Source organism: Psammomys obesus, unplaced genomic scaffold, assembly GCF_907164565.1.
Source record: "Psammomys obesus unplaced genomic scaffold, mPsaObe1.curated_primary_1811, whole genome shotgun sequence".
NCBI lineage: Eukaryota > Metazoa > Chordata > Mammalia > Rodentia > Muridae > Psammomys > Psammomys obesus.
This window is the reverse complement of record NW_026591086.1, coordinates 52,711,878-52,725,781: the sequence shown is the minus strand read 5'-3', so window position 1 is coordinate 52,725,781 and position 13,904 is coordinate 52,711,878. Positions and strand designations below refer to the sequence as shown.

The 13,904-nt window shown below is 39.4% G+C and overlaps 1 non-coding gene across 1 annotated transcript; it reads right to left on the bottom strand.

The window, feature by feature from the left end:
• Positions 1-9,566: 9,566 nt before the first annotated feature.
• Positions 9,567-9,712, bottom strand: LOC129679064 (small nucleolar RNA SNORA48). Its single transcript, XR_008720491.1, has one exon. It is a non-coding gene; the product is annotated as a small nucleolar RNA SNORA48 (small nucleolar RNA).
• Positions 9,713-13,904: the final 4,192 nt, after the last annotated feature.

The window sequence follows — 13,904 nt, the reverse complement described above, 5'->3', positions numbered from 1 at the left end:
AGAAGAAGAAGAAGAAGAAGAAGAAGAAGAAGAAGAAGAAGAAGAAGAAGAAGAAGAAGAAGAAAAGGACATTCAATGTGTATTCTTTCTAAACGTTTGAGTCATGGGTATGTGAGAGTTCCGATGCAATTTACAAATGGGTTACAAAAGACACTGGGAAAACATTTGACATTAAGTATTACAGAAAAGCATGAATGGGATGGAAATGATAAGTAAGGAACATGTCTCACAAACTTGGAGGTAAAGGGGCTCTCATGTGGGGAAGTTTGTAGAACTGCTCCTCGGAGCAGTGGAGAGTCCATGAACTAGCTAACTGAGGTGGCATTCAGACAGCGAACTGAAGGTCCCTCCTTCTTTATCTCTGCTGACAACATAAGAGAAGAAATATGGAATAACTGACACCTTTTTGTTTCTGACAGAGAGAATGTAAAAGAAAGCTAGATGGCCCAGAATGACATTCCCAAGGAGAAAAGGGCAAGGTGCGGTGAGAATTTTTGGTTTCTTTAAAAACACGGAAATGTCACATGAACGTGCTTTTGTTTTAATCCCAGGTGTGGGATATGGGGCTGCTTCAGGTTGTCCACAGCAGCTCACTGTGATTTGCCTCGTGCTCCACCAGGGGTGTGATTCTGCCAGTTGAAGATAGTTTGTTTGAATTTCTGGGGCCTCTTCAGAGGATGGCTCCTCTCCTGCTGCAGCTGTTGTTTCTGCTGCTGTTGCTTTTTGGAGGTATCCTGAAGGCGAAGCTCAAATTTTCACTAAGGAACTTGACACATCTACTCAGCAGGAAGTAGACTAATGATATCGACACACTTGCTCTTTCCTCTCTAACCTCTCTCACTTCCTAGTGTTGGGGTATGAAGGGATGGAGTGGTGTACGGAGGTAGCAAAAAGAAGCCAAAGAAGTACCCAGACATCTGGCTACACTAATGTTAGAAAAGGATTGTTGGAAAACTCAGGGTATTGTCAGTCAAGAGTGATTGTGAAAGTGGAGATGCAGGGACAGTGAAGATGGAAGGACAGTGAAGCAGAAAGCAACACCTTTATCACCCTGGGTATGTAGACCCAGCCAGGAAGTGTTTGATATATAGACTGTATAGTGGGTGATGTGTAGAGACTATTTTGGGAATGCCTGTGTTGGAACTCAGACTGAAACTACACAAAACTGTCTTTCCATTAATTAGTTTTTCTGAATGGAGTGGATAAAATTATAGTAATAATTACCAGGCAACAATGTTTCTTTGCCTAGGCTATTTTTTACAAAAGTCTATGAAGGTTGAATTTATTTATTGTAGAAATAAAAAGAATAAACAAAAAGAAACACATCTTTGCTTCCTCCATTTGCTCTGCTCACTTAATAAGGTAAATATTTACACGGGAAACCAATAAGTATGTTTGTATCAAGCAACAATAGCTATGTTTTATGTAACCATTTAATAATTGTGTGATTCATGTGGGAAATATTAGATACTAAACGTTCAAGATAGTGCTGGGACCAAGTGTCTCGTCTTTGAATACTCTTTTTCTAAAAATTAAAGGATGCAGCTAAAACCAAAGTCATATAATTCTATACGTCAAGTAAAAAGGACTTGTGAATCAGCAAAGTGATACTGACCTTAGTAATTCCAAGATCTAAAATGCAATATTTCCAGTCACATCAGGGAAATCGTTTCATTGTCTGATGTAGAAGTATACATTTAAAGTCATTAATTTTCTGCTGAAAGTTTTCAGTAAATAGTTTTGTCAAGTAATAATGGATAAAATGATTAATAACAGTGTAATCACATATATAACATTAGTGTTAGTAATAAAATAACATATTTTCTGATATTATACATTGGTAAGGACTTTAAAATAGACAATTCAAGTTAGAAATTAAGTAATTGAAATTTAATGATAAAACCAGCTACACTTATATTGATTAGGTTATTTTCTTTTTGCCTTACACAAAGAGAAAGCATAGTAGGCATGTTCATCTTTGGATAAAATAAACCATGCTCAATCTTCACAGTAAACAACTTAAGAAATACAATGATTACCTTGCTGAAATACTTATAGCCTTGTGATTTAGTGACTCCAAGCTCAGCTCTGGGACACTCAGAAAGTTTCACTAGAGATCCCACAATTTATAATGAGCTTACATTTTTTCGAATCAAGTTTAATCATTAAGGGAGGAAAGAGGCATACCACTCTTCCTGCATTTCTCTCCAAGGAACACGCTTGTAAGGAAGTAGCTGTTGTACCTGAAGCAGCTCCACCACTGCGAAGGGGGCAGCATAAGCATGCCTGTTCTAAGTATACTTCCCTGTGTTTGGGATGCCAAGACCTGTAGACCTTCCCTGTGTTAGAAAAACCTTATCAGCAATCCTGCTGATAAAACCATCATTCCTTCGAAGATATATGAACACAAACTGAATACTTTAAAGGAAAGGCTGGAAATTAAAAAAAAAAAAATTGGATATAAAAAAATTTATATCCAAAGAAAAAGAACGGAAATCATGGCTACAGAAGAAGATTAACAAAAATTAAAAAGTGTGCCCAAGACTTCTCTTTACCTTATTGAATAGTTTAATAGAGAAGACAGATACATGGAGAAATAAACACAAAAAGTGTGACATAGTAATTTCCTGCTGTCACTGTAGCAAAGACGCAGCAGCTTAAAACAAAACTTGATTTCACACTTTGCTGGTCCAGAGACCTCGCTGAGCTACAGCAAAGACTTGGGAGCCTTTTCTCCTTGCCGGCTCCACACTAAAGCCAGAAACGGCAGGTTGGGAACCTTCTCATTCTATCAATTTCCCTTCTCCGTTTCATTTTCTCTCTTTTTTAGCCCCCCCCCCCCCTTTTAAGATATCACCGGCTTCCCTTGGGCCCACTGTATCTCAGAGGATTAGGGACAAGGAGCATCATAAGAATTATCCCTGCTGTGGATAGTGTTTGCATCTTTGTTGTGGGTAGGGACACTCCAGGCATAGCACCGGATGTCTGAGGGCACCCGGAGGCACTGACGTTGTCCTCACAAGGCCAATCACAATGTCAGTCTTCTTGTGACAGCTGCGATAATTACTTTTTCATGGTTTGTCTCATCATAGGTGGTATTCAGAATGTTGAAATTTTGGGTGTTGAAACATGTATGGCAGAACATTCAGAAAAAAATACAGTTTTTAGCTTAGTTTTCCATTGTCTAGCTACCAAATTCCAGGAGTTAGGCTGGTTTCTTTAGCCATTTTTATTTAATAAAAAAATTCTAAATATGATGCTTGCAGAAATTTTAAAGCAAATTTAGATCAGAAATATGTACATTCTTAAAGTATATTTTCTTCTGAATGCTAAATACTTAGTGTATAAATGCATAAATACTAAAATGTAAACAATACTTATACTAAATCCCAATGTTAATACATGTTAGTAATTTTTTATTTTATTAGGTTAGTTCAATGACTATTTCATGCTCGTGTATACTTGTTACTCCTGCCCCGACGCCCACATCTGTCTCCATTTTTATCAAAACCCCTCCTCTCTACTTGCCCCTTTCCAGGTTTGTGACTTTGGGTTTTATTTTGTGACCCATTTAGTTTAACCAGGTCCATCTGAGTGAACATGGGATTGGAAGTGTCCCTTGGAGGCTGGTGTGAAGTGTGGAATAAAAGTATCCTTGAATTGATTGTCACTTTTTAAAAACAAAAAACAAAAACAAATAAAAAAACAAACAAAACAGTGCTCTGACCTCTGCCTCCCAAAGGCTGAGGGTTAAAGGCACGCACCACCACACCCAGCCAGGTTCATTTTTAAAGATAAGCTTTTCTTATTCTCTTAAAAACAGAACAAAACAAAAACCCAAACCAAACCAAACAAACAAACAAAGACCTCATACTTTTATTTTTTATGTGTTTTGCTTGCTTCTTTCTTGCTCAAGGAGGCCAGAAAAGGGTTTAGACCCCTGGCAGTACAGTCATAGACGGTTGTTAGCCATGTGGGTGCTGGGAACTGAACCTGGGTTCTCCGAAACACCAGGTGCTCTGAGTGCCTGAGCCATGTGTTTGGCCTCTTTATTTGTCTTTCATGAAACTTTATTTCATCATCAACATTACTTTGTTATTATCATTTACAATTCATTCACTTCGTATCCCAGCTGTATCCCCCTCCCTCATCTCTGCCTGTTCCCACCCTCCCTCCCTCTTCCTCCCCCCTCCCTCTTCCCTAGTTCACTGATAGGGGAGGTCCTCATTCCCTACTGTCTGACCCTAGCCTCCCAGGTCTCATCAGGACTGGCTGTCATGAACATTTTTAGTTTTGGATTGTAATCCAGCGACAAGGCCCATCTTGTGCTACTTGGAGGTAGCTCACTATAGGTCGGTGGTAGCTGGGTACTGCACATACATTTCAGCAATCTAGCTTTCAGGAAGGGCAAATGCATGCAAGAGTAAAAAGTGGAAAATTGTTGTCATCTTTCTTACTTACCCACAAAAATGAGAATTGACTGAACCATGTCAACATTAGGCCCTAAGCCTAAAACAAACAAAGAGATAAACAAACAAATAAACAAACAGTTTAAAGGTGCATAGCCTTGCTAGCTTATACTTGTAAAACACAACAAGTGTTATATACGGGTTTACTCTTTATTGAAACAACCTCAAAATGCTTTATGGACAAATTAATACCCATAACCTCAGTTTGGGAGACATCAAGTGTTGTCTTTAGCTTCTGGAGTGATAAATTGCTCCATCCATGGATCTTGGCTCATATCCGGTTAGGGTACAGTGGGTAGCTAGGGTACAGGGGGGAAGGAATTACCTCTGCTCCTTGGTGTGCAGCTCAGAGCTCTACTCTGAGGTCTGGCAGTCATGTAACTGGTAAATTACCCATCAATCCCATCCTGAAATTCATCCTCAAAAGACACTTTCCTCTTGGCACATTTCAAAATGTATACTGCACAGGAAAAGGATATTTCCTCGCCTAGCATTTCCTCTAGTTGAACTAGGAAATATGGGGGGAGAAAAACCTTGCTATTTCAAAATGCATGTATGATTTAACAAATATTATATTTAAAACCCACTGTATATGCTTCAAGCTAATTAAAAAATAACTACCTTAGTTAAAATGTTTAATAAATATATGGCTAAATTGTAGTCCACATGGAATAAACATGCATGTATTATGTAAACAATACATTAAAACCGAACACTTATGGACTCACATATTACCTACATGCTTGAGACCTTCTTTCTCTTCCCCAAGAAGTAACCACTAAGTGATTTGTTTGTAATTCCCTTAGAATCTTACCACATGTGAAATAATTCCTAAGCAGAAAAACAACATACTGTTCTGTGTTTTTTGAAGCCTATATAAATTCTATTATTGTGTATATATTATTTTTTTTTACTTTTGCTTATGTCCTTTTAACTTCAGGACTTAATTCCATTATGTATGCACCACATTTATTTCTGTAATATTTAGGTTTATTTTTTTCTTCTCATCCCCATCCTCCTTCTCCCTACTTCTCTTTCTCCCTCCCTTCTCTCTCTCTCCTTCCTTCCTTTCTTCTCTGCCTTTTTGGTTTTTTCTTTAATTCAGTCACATTTTTTTGTGTCATTCTTTATTATTCTATTTTTTCTTTTTTCTATTTCTTTGCTTTTTCCCCTTTCTCCCTCCCCTTCCTTCCTTCTTTTTTTCTTCCCCCCTCTCCTCCTCTCCCCTCCCCACTATCCACCCCATTCCCTTTCTTGTCATTGGAATCAACTCTGTAGCAGCCATCCTCTATACCTTGCGTGGTGGCAAAGAGAAGGCATGGGTTGATCTGGTGCACAAACTGTTCGGAAAGTGATCTTACTCACCAGAGTTCTTGGAGTTGAGGAAGGCCAGAATCCAGCAGATGGTTCTGACTTCTGTGGACTGAACTTCTGGTTGTCTCTAAAACCCATATGTGGAATCTGATCTCCTGTATTTGAATGTCAGGGCTCTAAGAAAGTAAGCAAAGTCCTGAGTTTATATAATTACTTTTGTTGTGTGGAGAGATTCAAGAGAGTATTTCTCTCCTACTGTCAGAGGACATAGCAGAAGTCATGTCCATCTGACAAATGGAGAGGGAACCCTTGTCAGTCATTGAACCACAGGCACCTTGACCTAGAACATGTGAGATGTGAAACAAAACCAAACAAATTTTCTTGGTCAAGCCACCTGGTCTGTGATTTTGTTACAGCAGCCTTAGCGGACTAATATATTGTTCATCGTCATGAGCAAAAGTGCCGTACATGCTTGCAATTTCATGTTACCTGAGCAGACATTTTGAGTATAGGGCGAATGGTCTCAGACCAGAGACAGGACTTACAATTCTTAATTCAGTTTCCAGCTCTCTGCCCAGACTGTATCATAGCATGTTTATCTAGACATCTGCCGTACACAAATATGGAAGTAGAAAGCACAACTTCCTGGAAGCATTACACTGATGTCTACACCCTACACAGCTCAGATGGTAGCGATACCTGGATACCTGGTGGAAGCCACGCCTGAGTCACAGTGAGGCTCACACGACTTGATCTATCCACCAAATCCACTAGTCAGAATTCCCAGGCAGAAATCTTCGATCACACTGAGGACTACAACTTCATCCTGTCCTTGACTGCTGCTGTGGGCAAAGCCCCGAAGACATCACCAGCCTGTGTTGTTTAAGCTTCCCACCTCCTGGACCTATAACGAACTATTGCAGTATTTCATGTGTTTTGTTGCCCTGGCTTCTTTATTCTCATCCAGAGATCTACAACCAAATCCCCTCGCGGTCAATCAGCACAGGACAAGGGTTTTGTACATACACATGAAAAAAGACCGTAACATGAAATTAGAATTAAGCCACTAGAGTGCCTTGTTCTGTTTTTCTTTTCTTCTTAAAAAAAAAAATATTTATTTATTCATTTTACATCCTGGTCTTATCCCCGTATCTCCTCACCTCCCAGTCCCACCTTCCCTCCTCTCCCTCACCCCTTTTCTCTATTCTGCAGTTCATCAAGTCATATTAGAGCTAAGTCCTTCCTTGTCAGGCCACATGGGAAGAGGACACACTGTTGTTATTTTCTAAGAGAATCCTTTAGGAAACTAAACTGAGGAAATCACACATGTCTTTCCCTCTGTACTTTTTCTTTTCAGTGCTCTTTCCTCACATGCATTAATTAGCTGAGTATCTTTTCACTTCAGTCTAGGAGATTCCTTGTTACTTTTATTTTTCTTTAGTACTCTTTCTTTCTTTCTTTCTTTCTTTCTTTCTTTCTTTCTTTCTTTCTTTCTTTTGCTAAAAACCAATAGTTTTTGCTTAACTAAGAATACGTTCATTTGCCTATTGAATTTTTTGTTTATTTTGCTGGGTATAAAAATTTTGGCTGACAACTGTTTTCTTTTAGAACACTGAACTTTTCAATCAAGTCTAGCCAGCATTAAAAACATATGATGCAAAGATCATTGCACCTAACAATAAAGCATGGAGATCAGAATTCTAGTTTTTGAATGAAACAGCTTGAGTTCAAATCTTTGCCTTGCTGTTATGTTATGAAACTTCAGAAAAGTCATGTTGCTAACTTCTTTTCCTGTAACAAAACAGCAGGATATGGAAGAAAGAAATTATTCTGGCTCAGTTCAAGGCTGCAGTCCAGTAAGATGGAGAAGTCAAGACAGCAGGACCATGAAGCACCTGATCCTATGGCATCCATAACCAAGCAGACAACAGTGAATGCCTGTGCTCAACTCTTTCTCCTTTTGACCCAGTCTAAGATCCCAGCCCAGGAAATGGTACCACCTACAGTGATGTCATCATGACATATTAAATGTTCCACAAAGTGGGATGAGGTAATTTATAAAATGTGACTTAGGGCCCAGAGAGATGACTCAGTGCTTAAAAGTACTTGTGGAAAATAGGAACTGGTGTTTGATATATCTGGTTCAGAAAGTACTGTTTGGAAAAATACTTCCATTTTTCAGATTTGTAAAATTATAAGCATTTAGTAGATTTTAATAAACTTTTTATTTACTGGGCTCAGTGGCACACACATGTAATCCAAGCACTCTGGGAGGCAGAGACAGGAGGATGTCCTCAAGTTCTGAGGCCAGCCTGGTCTACAAAGTGAGTCCAGGACAACCAAGGTTACATAGAGAACCCTGTCTTAAAAGACATCTATCTATCTATCTATCTATCTATCTATCTATCTATCTATCTATCTATCTATCCATCCATCCATCTATCTGTCTTCTTTGTGAGTTTCACATTATGTACTTTAGTTCTGCTCATCTTCCTATCCCCTCATATCTGCCCTTCACCCTTGCAACCTCCTCCCCCCCCCCCAATAAAACACACAAACACACAGACACCAACAACAACACAATATAGCATTAAAAAAATATCTCCTCTTGGAAGCTGTAGTATGTCACAGTGTATCCCACATACATCCCTCTGTCCACACACGTCTTCACTTGCAAATGTTGTCATTGGTTTGGTTCGAGATCTCTGGCTTCTGTGACACCATCAACGTTGGATCCTCAGTCTGCCTCCCCCCAGTTATACTGTCATTGCCCTGTGTCATGGAGATTCTGCAGCTTTGTAACAGCTTCCCAACCATTTGCAGATGATACTGACTCTGGGACGGGCCAACTCAGAGGCCTGGATCTGGGCCTGGGTAGTAGTGAGTTAGCTCATCAGCCTGCTTATCTGCACCACCAGGGCAAAATCTCCATCACTGCTTGGACTAGGCCACCCAGTGACACCATCAGCATGAGACAGGGTCAGCTGACGCCCTCGGGGCCTGCTCACCAGCACCCAGTCCTCTAGAGCTGGCTCCATTGTCTTTCCCAGCAAAGGTTCTGGGCCCTCTCTCCCAAGTGCTGCGCTTGTGAGGAGCTGGGCCAGCACTCCCACTCTCACACCCTTGGGTGTGGCTCACCCACACCCCGCCCACCAAGACCAGCTCCACCGTGCTGCTTGGGTGAGGCGCAGACCCTGCTTTCCCTTGCACTAAGGCAGGTGATGAGATGGGGCCCCGTTCTTCAGAGCACTGCATCCAGTTAGGGACGGGGCCAGTTATGAACAGCCCCTGGACAGCTGCGTTGTCTTTAGCAGCTTCCGTGACCAGGGACATCGCTGTGTTCTATAGTGGTAATACGAGCCAAGAACATCCGCACTGACTCCTGCTGCTGTGTAGCCATGAACTCAGACCCGGCCCTCAACCACAGCTCGGGCTGGGACCTCACCATGACCAGGTGGCAGATATGACCACTCTAACAGGCTACCTCTCTCCACCCTCAAGTCTCCCGTTCCATTTCTCTCCATAACGCTCAAGCTGCTCCACTTCTCTTTCTCTCGCATCTGTCTGCCACATACTCGCACATTTCGGTGGCTCCTGCTCCAGGCTGGCTTCGCAAAGCGCCATCCTCCGTAGGAGCACTGTGGCGAGGCAGCAAGTGGATGTCTGTGGCCTACCTGTGCCATGCGCTGAAGGTCAGGTCTGTGGGTGGCACGGCGGTCCTCAGGTCTTTGTCTGTCTTCCTCCTCCTGTGCTGTGCTGCCTGGATTTTATTTGATTTGATTTCTATGAGTCCTAGGCATAAAGCAGCTTTGGCCACCAAGCCAGGCCATCAAGCTAGGATGAGCAAAGGCCTGCCATCTGCTCTGCCCCTGACTGATATATAAACACCACCACCTAACAAGGTGTCTTTTTGCCTACTGCCAGGGGTTCAGAGAATAGATTTAAGTCACACCTGGCAAAATGGAAATTTGCGTTTATCAGGAATGCTTGCAATGTAACGCAAACATTACCAAAACTATGAGACACTCCAGGCAGCTGACAGATGCCACAGGAGAAACTGTTAGGTTTCTGCGGGCCACAGCCCTTGGAAGGCTGTCCATGCTGCAGTTAGCCCCACGTTCACATACGAAAAGACTAAGGGAGGAGTGGGTTTGATAAAAATAAGATGCACTGAAGCATAAAAAATTAGACATAGCACACACACATACACACATTCTTTTTGTTAGGAATTACACAATGGAGAACAGACGAAACTATATGCCTCTGAGGCACAAAACTGTGAGTAATTAAAAAAAAAACAACAACTTACGTTTGTAGGAGATCACACGCTTTTCTCCTTCTTACACCACTGAAAAATAGTTGCCTATTTCTGGATGAGGATTGACATGCCTTTCTGCACATGTGCTATCAAATTCCACAGTGTCATACGATCCTGGAAAACATAAGGAGCAGAGGAGTGTGCTGGGTGTGCCATAATTATACCATTTTAATTATCTTTAGGCATGTGGTTATTTATTAATTAAAATTTGCAATTGGTTGTGTTCTTTTCCATTCTCAAAAAAAATTGAAGTAACTGATACTGTTTGTTTTTTCCTCTATGATGTCTCCTGCACTTCATGCTTCAGGTCCCACAACATATGTTTGGGGACCTTACTTAAGTAAACTTAAGTGTTTACCCTATGACACAGTGTAATAACAGTAATTCTTTCAGCCAATTTAGTTAAGCAGTACCTACTGACGGCCGTCAGGATGGCTCAGGAGAGAAAGCTGTTTGCCATGCAAGAAGTACAATTTGCGTTTGATCCCTGAAACCCACAGTGGAAGGACAGACCAATTCTGAAGGTTGTCTGCCCTCTGACTTCTGCCTGGGTCTTGTGGCTTGTGCATGCCTGTACTCACCCACATTGTAAACACATACATACTTAATAAAAGAAATAAAAAATATCATTTTGAGCTGTCAAGTTTTAAAATCTCTCTGTGCACAAACAGCATAGAACATTGTTGTATGCTGTAAAAAAAAAAACAACAACAATTCTTTTGGTAAGAATAAAAATCTTAGTTTTTTTTTAAAGTTTGTTCATTGTGAACATGATCTGCGCAGTGAGCTTTTTAGTGATGATGGAAATGCTGTCTGTTATACTGTGTAACGTGAAACCCACTTTCTTATGTGGCTAAGAAGGGGCAACAACACTGGGGGCGAGGAGAAATCCAAGCCTCATCCAACGTCCATTTTCAGTGCTGAGTTGTCTAGAAGCACCCCACAGGGGATGACACAAACTTACATATCTTATAAACTATGAAATTAACCTCTAATGTGTTAATACACTTTTCTGTTTAGGTATTGGACCTCTGTTCATTTGAAGTAAAATCATAGCTCAGAAATAATCTAATATGTAGTATATAGAAAGCTTATGCTTCCTTTGTCAACAGTTCTTGTAATCTCCCTCTCTCTCTCTCTCTCTTTTTTTTTTTTTTTTGGCCAGTACTGAGAATGCACTCAACAATGTCATATATGCTAGACAAGTGTTCTGCCAATACTTCCAGCTGGGCTAGTACTGTAGTCTGAGTGTAAGATATTGTGAATATTTTTTATAGGTAGGACTTTATTATATTTATTGATGTCAGATTCTGGGGAGTTTACATAGCTTACAAGAAACTGAATCAATGTAATAAAACAGACCAAATGAAACAGTGTTTTATTTTGGTGATGTGCAAAGAATCTGATGACTTTCTAGTTGTGCAAACTTTGTATTTATTCAAATCAGCTTGACAAAACATTGGCACTTCTAACAAATGCAGACTCTGTGTGATCTTAGAAGTGGTTTGATCACTCTAGGAAGATAATTCATGTGTGCTAGAGTGTGGAGTGGCAGACAGCAGATGAGCCCTGAATCATTGCTGAAGAGGAGTGTTTGTACCTGAGGATGATTCAGAGACAGCAAGAGGAAGCAGCAAGTGACTATGTGGCTAGCTGGGTGCTTCTCCAGGTTTCCTGTTACAAGAATAACTGGTTTTCATTCCCCCCAGGCACAGAAAATAAAATTACTCTGACGATCACACAGAAGAAACTATATATTTAAAACAAATACGACTTTCGTTAGAATTTTTACTATTTTTAAAGCTTTCATTAGCTTTGAAAATTACACAGAAGAAACTATTTAAACAAAATGTAACTTAATGTAGACAGGAATTTTTATTTTATTTCTTCTTTTGATGCTTTTATTAGTGTATTTTAACAATAACTGACAATGGTTTCATTAAGACATTTTTACACATTTACACACTGTCTCTCAAACATGTTCTCCCATTATCCTCCATACCTGCTAGTCCTTTCAGTTCCCAAATCTGCTCACACTTTCACTTTTGCTTCTGCATGTGTGTGTGAGAGAGAGAGAGAGCAAGAGGGCAAAAGAGATGGAGAGAGAGAGAGAGATAGAGAGAGAGAGAGAGAGAAAGAGGGAGAGACCTTTACAAGGGAATGGGCGAGTTTGTTTACAAGAGCACAGGCACTTTCAGCATGGACTTCACCACTGAAGAAACCATCTCCCCCTTGCTGCATCAATTGTTAATTGTATGTAAATCCCCCAATGGGTTTATATATAGTTAATTGCTACTAATGGTTTTATTTCTGCTTTCTTGATTACACAATCATTTTTCTTTCAGGACCACATAAATTTGATATACTTAATTATAGTTCTACATAAACTGAGGATCTTGCAATAAAAATTAACCAGTGCTCACACCCTATGAATCTAAATGCCAAAAGTATAAGCTGATACCAAAGTGTAAGATTAAGTAAAATTGAATCACAAAACATTTTATTTTGTTAGGTTTTTAATCTTTCTTTTAAGTGTCCTGGATTTGTAATGTCTGCCACTAAGGTTCCTCTCATAAGCCCCTCCCCTTTTGTGACAAGGCAGTGACACACCCAGACTTGTGCAGAAAATCACAGTTGCTGAGGTTCTGAGTGCAAAAGCCATGTGATTCCCAGAAGCCTACACTCCATACCCCTTCTGGCCCTTCCTTCAGCTGTTCCATTTACTCTGCCGCTCCTTCTGAAGTGTTCCCCAAATCCTGGGGAACAGGATTCTCTGGGGTACAGAGAATAATCTCCAGGAAACTGTTGCAATAGCAGGAATTAGAAACCAAAACAAAAACCGCAGAAAAATCAAGAGCAAAGGCACTGCAAAATTATGCTGGAGTCCAATGGCTACTTCTAAATGACTGCTCAGTTTTTAGGATTAGAAGTATCTATCAAGCTTGCCAACTGAAGGACAATATTTTGATTGTCACTTCCTTTTTATGTCTTATGATATTCCTGTAGTTTTGGATACTATTTTTCAGACACTCAATTGAAAGAATACAATTATCTTCTTCTCCAACACAGAAGTGAATGTATATATAATGGTAGACACAGGAATGAAACATAAATATCATCATGATATTTGCATATTGGTAGTGTCTTCAGGCAAGTAAGTGACTTCTTTTTGTTTGTTTGTTTGTTTAGAATGAACTTTAGTGGTAGACATTACAAATCTAGGATATTTAAATGAAAGATTATAAACCTAACAAAATGAAATGTTGTTTTGAGATTCAGTTTTACTTAATCTTATATATTAATATCATCTTATACTTTTGGCATTTATATTTTTAGGGTGTGACCACTGGCTAATTTTTATTGCAAGATTTTCAGGTAATATAGAACTGTAATTTACTTCTATCAAATTTATGTGGTCCTGTAAGAAAAATTATTGCATGATTAAGAAAGCAGAAATAAAACCACTAGTGGAAATTAATACTCTAAAACAGATGTAAAATTAATTTAATGGAGAAAGGATAGACTATTTTTAAAAATGGGACTGTAACAAATATATATTCTGTAACAATATGTATTCTGTAATAAATATATGTTCTATAATAAATACATATTCTGATGCTAAATTGTTTTAAAAAGTAAAATAAATACTTTGTACTATCTCAAACTGAATTCAAACTTTATCATTGATTTCAATATAAAACCTGAAACATAAGAGGAAATCCTTTTGTTCTTTTTAAGAAATACATTATTTTTATTTATTCTTTAAACTTTCATACCTTATATAAAATGTTTTGATGAAATCA